General features: G+C 31.4%; 1 long non-coding RNA gene across 1 annotated transcript; it reads right to left on the reverse strand.

The window, feature by feature from the left end:
- Positions 1 to 894: 894 nt before the first annotated feature.
- Positions 895 to 1629, reverse strand: LOC122197000 (uncharacterized). Its single transcript, XR_006189774.2, has 2 exons — positions 1484 to 1629; positions 895 to 1192 (listed from the first exon to the last, which is right to left on the reverse strand). It is a non-coding gene; the product is annotated as an uncharacterized LOC122197000 (long non-coding RNA).
- Positions 1630 to 8951: the final 7322 nt, after the last annotated feature.

Raw genomic sequence — 8951 nt, forward strand, 5'->3', positions numbered from 1 at the left:
TAAAAAACCAATATGGGCAACACATGTTAAGGTTAAGGTGGTGCATGTGATACGAGATTCCTTATCTACAAATATTGTGGTGGAGTGCAACAATCATTCATAACTTTAGCATGTTTTCATATTAAATACTAGAAAACCTAATATGACTTAGATTGGTTACTGGTTAGAGTTATAAACTTAACGGTATTTTAATAAGAATTTAATTTTGTAAAAGCACACGGTTTGATGCTCCACCATAAGAATCAAAATATGTTGAGTAATACTACACCAACATAAAATCATTAAATCTTGTTGAATCCTAAGCATTAATAGAAAATAGCGCGTGTCATTGGCGATGGTTTGAATGGGTTTCAACCAAATATGTCAAGAAAGGATTCAAATCTATAAATTATAGAATGATAACAATGGAAACATAGATTTTCATAACATTCTTCAGTTCAGATTGTATATCGATTTTGGAAATAGAAACTTCTTATAGATAGCTTAAAAGGATTTGAGGTCAATATGAGATGAGAGCATTTCGAAGTAGACTGACAATTTTAGTCATGACTTTTGTTGTAGACTTCATATGCCAAGTATATGTTGCTTCTTTCATGATGAAAACTATTTATAACAATGTGAATGTCTCAAATTCATAATTCATACATGAACATACATTTTTACTGTTTATTTGTTTATTTATTACTTTAATAGGGTATATGCAAAAATATTGCTGCCCAAATACCATGTTCGTTCTACATATTAATTACTACACCTCTCCAGACTTCTATCACCACATATGCAGTTGACCTATTAGTTTTTTAAATATTAAAAACGGAACATCAATAAAGAAAAATCAATTTTTGAAACTAAAAATAAGCTTGTACTGGGAATCAATGAGAATTGCTCAATATAGAACCTGGACAATGTAGTATCGTTTTATAAGATTAAAAATCAACTTCGAGTGTCAAAACACTTATCATCGAGTCCTTACAACCCATTTAGTTGATATTTTATTTCAGTAAATAGAAATTTGATTTAATATATAGTTTAATAGATAAATTTATATTAACAGAATTTTGATTAACTTTAAAATTAAAGCTAAAAAACTCTTACAAACATCACCATTAGCCTCCCATAGAGTCGGGTGTTTTGCAATCTCCAGCTCTTGTATTTTCCTGGAATTTACTCGAAATTGGAATCGGAAGAGAAGCTGAAAGAAAACAAAGATGAGTGGATGAGTGCATCGTGTGTCGTTTGATTTTGGGTGTCAGCTAGACTCTTTCCCTTTGGCTACTAATCAAATAATACATGTGCAAAACGACCACAAATATGTTTGTGGATTCCTAGAATTATGGAGTTTTTTTCTTCGTGGATTTAATGAGTAATTAATGTTAGTCATTGAAAATATTTAAAAAAAAAAAAAAAAGAACCAACATTCAAGACTTGCATAATTAGCAATTCTGAAGCTAATAGAACAACAAATTAAGATGCGTTAACATACCAGATCATTTGTCTTCTTCATAGCGGTTCCTCATATGAAAAAAGAGTTGTCCTTCTCTGTATGTTCTTGGAGATAGTTGCACATGAAAATTTACCATGCTGATCAACGACTGTTAAACGACCATTATGTCGAACCAAAACGGTGACGTGACATCACCAAATGCCCATCTTTGGAAATTTGTCACAATGAAATCGGAGCGTCCATTTTGCAAATAAATACTTAATTTAATTATAATGACAATATTTTCCACAGCATAGACATTCTCTATAAAGCATATATATTTTTGTTAACTTTGTGAAATAAATATTTAATATAATTATAATAAGATAATTTATAATAAAAAGTATAATATAGACTTGTATCAGAAAATATTAGAATAATTGTTAATTCCAATCGACGTTGGAATGAAAAAAAAAACACCATTTTTCAAATTAACAAAACATAAAGAATTAAATTATTTCAATTATGATCCATCCATTCAACTATAAACAAACAATTACATTCATTTCCTAATTTCGCCACACCAAACACTATGTTATTCAACCGACCCACAACCAAAAAAGCAGTAAAAAGAGAATCCAAAATCATTACCTATTGTATAACCAAACCACCCAATCCTTTAACAAGTGTCACGACACAAATAGTCAAGCTTGCACTTTTGTTATACCATTATAATTTTCATTAACATTGGTTAAACAAAGAAATGTAAGTTGTTTATTGTTAAAACATATCATATTCAATAAATGAAAAATAATTTAAAAACTTATACCTAGAAGATCACTAATAATAAAATATGTTATAATTGTGAAAATGATAATAATAAAATTACAAAATTTGGTCTTTATGGTGTATTTTTTTGGAGCTTGGTCCTAAGGCAAAATTGTCATTTTACATAAAAGTAACAACTAAGTATTTAGATTTAGCAGCCAAGGAAGCATAAAAATTATAACAAAGACAAAACTTGAACTACGCCACATACTTGTAGAAAAAATCTGTAATTTAGTCTAAAAAATATTACAAGTTATTTAAAAAAAATAAAAATAAAAAATCAAGTACCAGTTGTCTACAATTCTCATGTGACCTCCACACGATTTGGAACACCATCTTCAGCAAATGTCACAAAACCAAACCCCTGTCACCAGATCTTTTCGTATCCTATATATCAAAACAAAAGAAAATGAATAATAAAGAAAACAAACTAATATAGAAATATCAAACACATGGTCACATACACAGTGCTACATAGAAACAACTAAATAAATGTATGTTGTTAGATGCATTTTATATGCATCTTTTAGCACGATTTTATCAGTCTTTTCTTATAAATTGCTAACTATCTCCCTTATATTTCTATAAATTGTGTATTTCATAGTATTTAGAAGGACCGTACTATTCAATTTTGTTATGTTTTTCAAGGTAAATTGGAGCATAATGAGAATATAACACCTCGAGATGTGTTCTAGGAAGCATTGGAGCTTGATTGGAGTTGGAACTGAAGAAGGATGTTGATAAATGACTTCAAAATGCTTAAAAGGAAGAATTACGACAGAACCGCGACAAAAAGGAAAAAATGCGATCGCGTTTTCAATATCTACGATCGCATTCATGCTTCGAAGTTTCAATTGCCAAAAACAAAAATCGATGTGATGATTTATGACCAGAAATACGATCGAATTTCCCATTTCTGCAATCACAATTGTTGTTTCGAGGTTCCAAAAAGTTCAGAAATGGCATTGTACTTCATTAAATTGGTTCGGCACGCACTTTCATAAAAAATGCGATCGCATTTTCTCATATATGCGATTGCAAAAATTGTCAAAATTTTTCTAGACATATAAATAGACCCTTATAACATTCATGTAAACCTAACTTTCGACCAGAGGCGATTTTTGGATGTAGAGAGGCGATTTCTGAAGATTCCAACTGCAAACAAAGATCTAAAGAACACGATTCGGTCTGTATTATCCGTTAGTAATATTAATCGATTAGAACTTAATTTCATCTCTGTAATTTGTTTTTAGCCATATCTGGCTAAAAACTCTAGATTTCAGTTTTGCAAAAGACTCGACTTTTCATGCAAGTAATCATTAAACACAACTTTTTATTGTATTTACTGTTTAGTTTGATCAGTTTTATGTTTATTTGAACGTTTTATTTGGATTTAATTTATGTTGGTCACTTTAATTGCCATTGAATCATTCTAGTTATCTGATTTGTTTAGATCTGTAATTGTCTTTATTAATCAGTAAAAGTAACAAATATTAGATTAGTTCTGTGTTAGGATTAACTCTAATATAAACTTATCATACAAGTCTTTACACTTCAGAACTTGTGAGAAGTATTGGACTTTACTAGAAATTTTACATTATGGCTAATGCTACTTTTCTAAATCAATTAAAAGTTTATTTAGTTAATTCAGTAAAAAGTAAGGTTCAATTTAAAGAGCTTGTTTTGGTTAAATATTTTAGCAAAAGAAAATTGTTAGCTTATTAATGATTTTCGGTACTAGTTTAAACAACACACAATTTAAACAATCATGTTGAAAGTTATTTGCAAAATTAAGAGTCACCGCGAAACTAAAATTGTTTTTACCTTCTGAATTTTAATCAAGTATTTTAATTGTGTTTTCAACGAAATTAAGACGTTTGTTTTAGGGTTTCGATTTCCACACCACACGAAATCCAAAATTTGTAATTCAGAAAAAAAAGCCCTAATCTTAAGCTTCAATTTGAGGTCGAGATTCGGTTTGTAGTGAGCGACCATATTTTGACCTATGGAAACCATTTGTTGATGAAGAAGAGAATGATCGATGAGAGTTAGCGAGGATACACAGAAGTGAAGAAATTACGTGAAGACAAAGGATAGTAGCAAAGAGGTCATATGGCGGTGATAAATGGTGGGAAACGAAAGCACACAAGCAACGAAGACGTTGTTGACAAAGTCCTGATCGGTGCTATTTGATTGGGAGAAGCGGAGGCAACTAGAGGTGGAGTCGATGGAGGAAAAATGTGATGGAGAATATGTATGGAGAAATGTAAAGAAACACAACAGATGGAAGCAATCGATTTGGGAAAAGGACGTGAGGTGAGTAGGAGGTAGAGGGACCAAATAAAAAGATTATGGGGGACTGAAAATGGAATAAAGTGAAAGTTGTGTGACCAAAATCAGAAATGATAGAAAGAAGGAACGAAAATTGACAAAAGCTGAAAAATATGTAACTAGAAGCAGGTAGCTGGTAGCGTGTAACAGGTAACTGGTAGAGGGAAGTTGTAGCTTTTATTTGTTATATAAATGTTTGGCAAAAGTAGCTGAAAGTTTTTGAAATATATAAATTACATAAAAAGACAATTGATTAAAAATAAATAAATAGATAAATATATTTTTAAGGTAATTATCGAAATTGATTTCAAAAGCTCATAAGCGTTTTGTTGAACGCTACATGAAGTAGCTTTTAGAATCGGAACGTTTTGTTAAAACTAAAAGCTAAATGCTTGTACTACCAAACGAAGTTTTTTGTTTAAATTAGAGCGTTTTATCAAAAGCTAAAGGGCGTGTTTGGCAAAAGTAGCTGTTAGCTGGAAGTGGGTAGCGGTTAGCTGGTAGCGGATAGCTGGTACCGTGTAGCTGGTAGCTGGAAGCTGTAACTTTTATTTGTTATATGAATGTTTGACAAAAGTAACTGGAAGTTTTTGAAATATATAAAATTACATAAAAGGACAGTTGATTAAAAATAAAAAATATATATAAATATATTTTTAAGGGTAATTATGGAAATTGATTTCAAAAGCTTCGGAGCATTTTGTTAAAAGCTACATGAAGTAGCTTTTAGAATCGGAGCGTTTTGTTAAAACTAAAAGCTAAACGCTCGTACTGCCAAACGAAACTTTTTGCTTAAACTATAGCGTTTTGTTAAAAGCTAAAAGCTAGAAGCTCCCAAACGCTTCCAAAAGCTCCGTGCCAAACACACCCAAAAGCTAGAAGCTTCCAAATGCTTCCAAAAGCTCTGTGTCAAACACGCAAAGGTTAACTCCTAGAAGTATTATACTATTCCTTAAAATTGTTCCACAAAAAAAAAAAGCCAAATATTCTACCGAGTGTTCTTGATGCCTTTTGAATTATTCAATAACATGACAATATTTGGAAACGTAGTATATCAATATAACCATATTTTCAGCATCTATCACAAAATGAACGACTTACTCCATAAAAGAATTCATAAACTCATAAAAAATAACTTTCTGTTGTAACATGAAAAAAGTGCTTGTCTTAAAGCTTGCGCATTCCCTAAAATCCTCAAAGCTCGCAAAGTTTTGAATATTTTCGCCGAGTTTAAAAAAACTATATCATAATATTAATCAAGATAATACATAGATTTTTTATTTGGAAGTTGAATAGTTAAATAAATAGTCTTTGTTGGGCATTTTAATAAGCCCTCATAGGTTACACTTACATTAGTACATTACAGATTACATTCCAACCAATTTTAGTGCACCATATTTGGTTTACATTTTTAAGATATATTTATCTTAGCTAATTTTGAGATATTTTAAAAATCACAAAATATACTATTCTCATCAAAAATAAATAAATAAATAAATAAATAATCACAACCGTAGAACTTTGACTATTTTTAGGAGATTTATGACCAAAAGAGCCTTTTTGGGAATACTTTGAGCATTTTCAAACATTTATAAACTTCATTTTCTACAAGGTTAGAGGGAGTGGCAGATCCAGCCCGAAAGTCTGGGGTGCACGGTTGACCATTGACCGATCCGTTGACCGTTGACCATCCCAAAATAGTCTGGTTACCCCAAAATCGATTTCGAAAACATCCGTTATGATTACCCGGGATTGCATAAACGAGTATATTTCATGTTGAAGTGAAGCAACTCTTTACTTTAACCGTTTTAGCATATACAGGAGGAAAGAAGAGACAATCAAATTGTTTACTTAACTTGTTCTACTTAAGGCTAACTATTAAGGTTCCTACCAACCCATATCCTACATTTATCATTTCAAACCCATTTAACACAAATCAATCGGTCGAGAGTATCAAATCAAAGAAAAATTAGTTCACAAAGCAAAAACTAGTTCATAAATCAAAATATCAAAAGCAGAATAAACATTTTTCAGTTTAAAAATGGAACTCAACATCAAATTTAAAAATATCAAACCCATTTCTGAAAATTGAACACAAAATCAGGGGAATAAATTTACAACTTTCCGAAGACTATGGTGGGTCGTGTGTGGCGGCGGATGGTGTCGGTCAACCGGTGGTGAGCGTGACCAACGTCAGGACTCAGTCCGTCAAGCCTCCGCGGTGCTGCAATGGCATTGTTCAGCTGTGCTAAGTTTCTGACGACTGTGGGTTGTGGATTTGGAGTGCTAATTTAATATCTATTTCTAGTTCTTGTTAATTGGTATGCTAGGTCAAATTCAAAAGAAAAAAACAGGAGAGAAGAATCAGAAGAGAGAAGTGAAATGTTGGAAGTGGAGACCAATTTTTTCTCAGTGGAGACCAATGGTTAAATTAAACTTTGTTTTTATTTTTTTATATATATATTCCTGGTGGGTCTCATTTTTAAGTGGGGGCCATGCACCCCACTCCTTCTGAACTAAATCCGCCACTGCATGCCATATAAACATAACATGATGCTAAGGTATGTTAAGGAGTGGTATTGTGTTATTTGATTTAAAAAAAACAATAAAAAAAAACCACACACCTTCTCTTTATCTTTCTCCTCTCTCCTCATGCCGGTGAACGAGCAACCTCACATTGGCTCAAACCCTTAGCACATGTTAAGGGATGGTGTTGTTGCATGCCAAATGTTGGGGAGGAGTTTGACGCATGCTATTCATCGAAGCCTAAACTAAGAAGGTGTTTGGGATTGTTTTCAAATGATTTTTTGACTTTTGAGCTTTTCAAAAAAAACAAAAAATTCAAAAAAATGTAGTTTTGGACATTAGGAGGCCTACATAAATATTTTTACATGTTTTTCAATATTTTATTCTCAATATTTAATCATGTGCATTAATAGTGAGAAATAAGAAGTAGATTTTTTGTTTTAATCCAAAACCTGAATAACGTATTTCTAAAATACAACAATATAAATACTTTAAAGACCATAAATTATTTTTCGATTCTTAGGAGTACCATATTTGAGTTTTAGATGTTGCGCGTGTTTGACACGGAGCGTTTAAGAGCTTCTAGCGTTTGACAAAATACTCCGTTTTGAATATAATGCATTGTTTGGCACTACATGCTTCTAGCATGTAGTTTAAACAAAACGCTCCAAAATCCAAATTCTACTTCATGTAGCGTTTAACTAAACACTACAAGCTACAAGCTACAAGCTACCCGCTACCCACTACCAGCTAGTTTTGCCAAACACGCCCTAAATATTGTAATAAAAAATAAGTTTGTGTTTGTGGCTTACGTCACACATATATTAATTATTTTCAACCTATTTAACTTGTTGAGTTTAGACATTTACTTTTAGGGGTCTTCATTTGGATGGATCAGTTCGATGCGATCCAATATAGTGAATCGAAATTAATTTTGGTTTTCAAAACATAGATCAAAATAGTCCAAACTAGATTCAAATCCGATTCGATCCAATCAAATTACAATTCAGTTGGATCAGTCTTTATAATTTGGTTTTCAAAAATCGGAATATTTTTAAAATTACATATAATTAGAATAGTATCCAACTTTATAAAAGAAAACAAAACAAATAACTTAGTTGTGTTTTAAAGTTTATAAACAACTACTCAAAAAGTATATTAAAGTTTAATATTTTATAGATAAAATATTTTAAGAGAAAATACATATTAAGATTTTTTATGTGAAACTTTTTTGAATTTATTTGAAAAATAATAAAATAATAAATAATGATAGATATATACTATAAATAAATAAATAATAATTTGTTATTAGGGTTTTTTGAACTACTCGGTTTTATTTTATAAAGGAGGTGATGTTGCCAAAAAAAAATTATGCTTCCACTGAAAAAAAAAATTAAAGATTTACAATTATGCCCCTGTTCATTTAAAAAAAAGCAACCTTATCTGTGTTTCAAAAAAGGCACACCAGTTCTTACCACTCCCATCATCCGATGTTAATTTTGTTGTTCTATTGATGTTATAAAGAAGTACAAACCATAATCATTGCAGGCATGTTCTATGGATATGGTATATGGATTTAAAGGGCAACAAATTAGTAATGGAAAACAAAAAATGGATAGGCAGATAGCTACAGTGGCCAGCAAACTGGCATTTCATCCGGTCGAGGTTACAATCAATCTGTTCTCGACACCGTCTCCGTGTTCAAAAAAATTGGTGCCAATATGGGTGTTTTATCCGGTCTGCTCATGGCATTATTAATAACAAAATTAGAGCACATCATTCATCGTCTCGCTTCTTTTCGTTCAGGTCTTCTGGTGGTCTACTTGGCCCGAGCTATTCAATT

The sequence above is a fragment of the Lactuca sativa genome, chromosome 3 (assembly GCF_002870075.4).
Source record: "Lactuca sativa cultivar Salinas chromosome 3, Lsat_Salinas_v11, whole genome shotgun sequence".
NCBI classification, from domain to species: domain Eukaryota; kingdom Viridiplantae; phylum Streptophyta; class Magnoliopsida; order Asterales; family Asteraceae; genus Lactuca; species Lactuca sativa.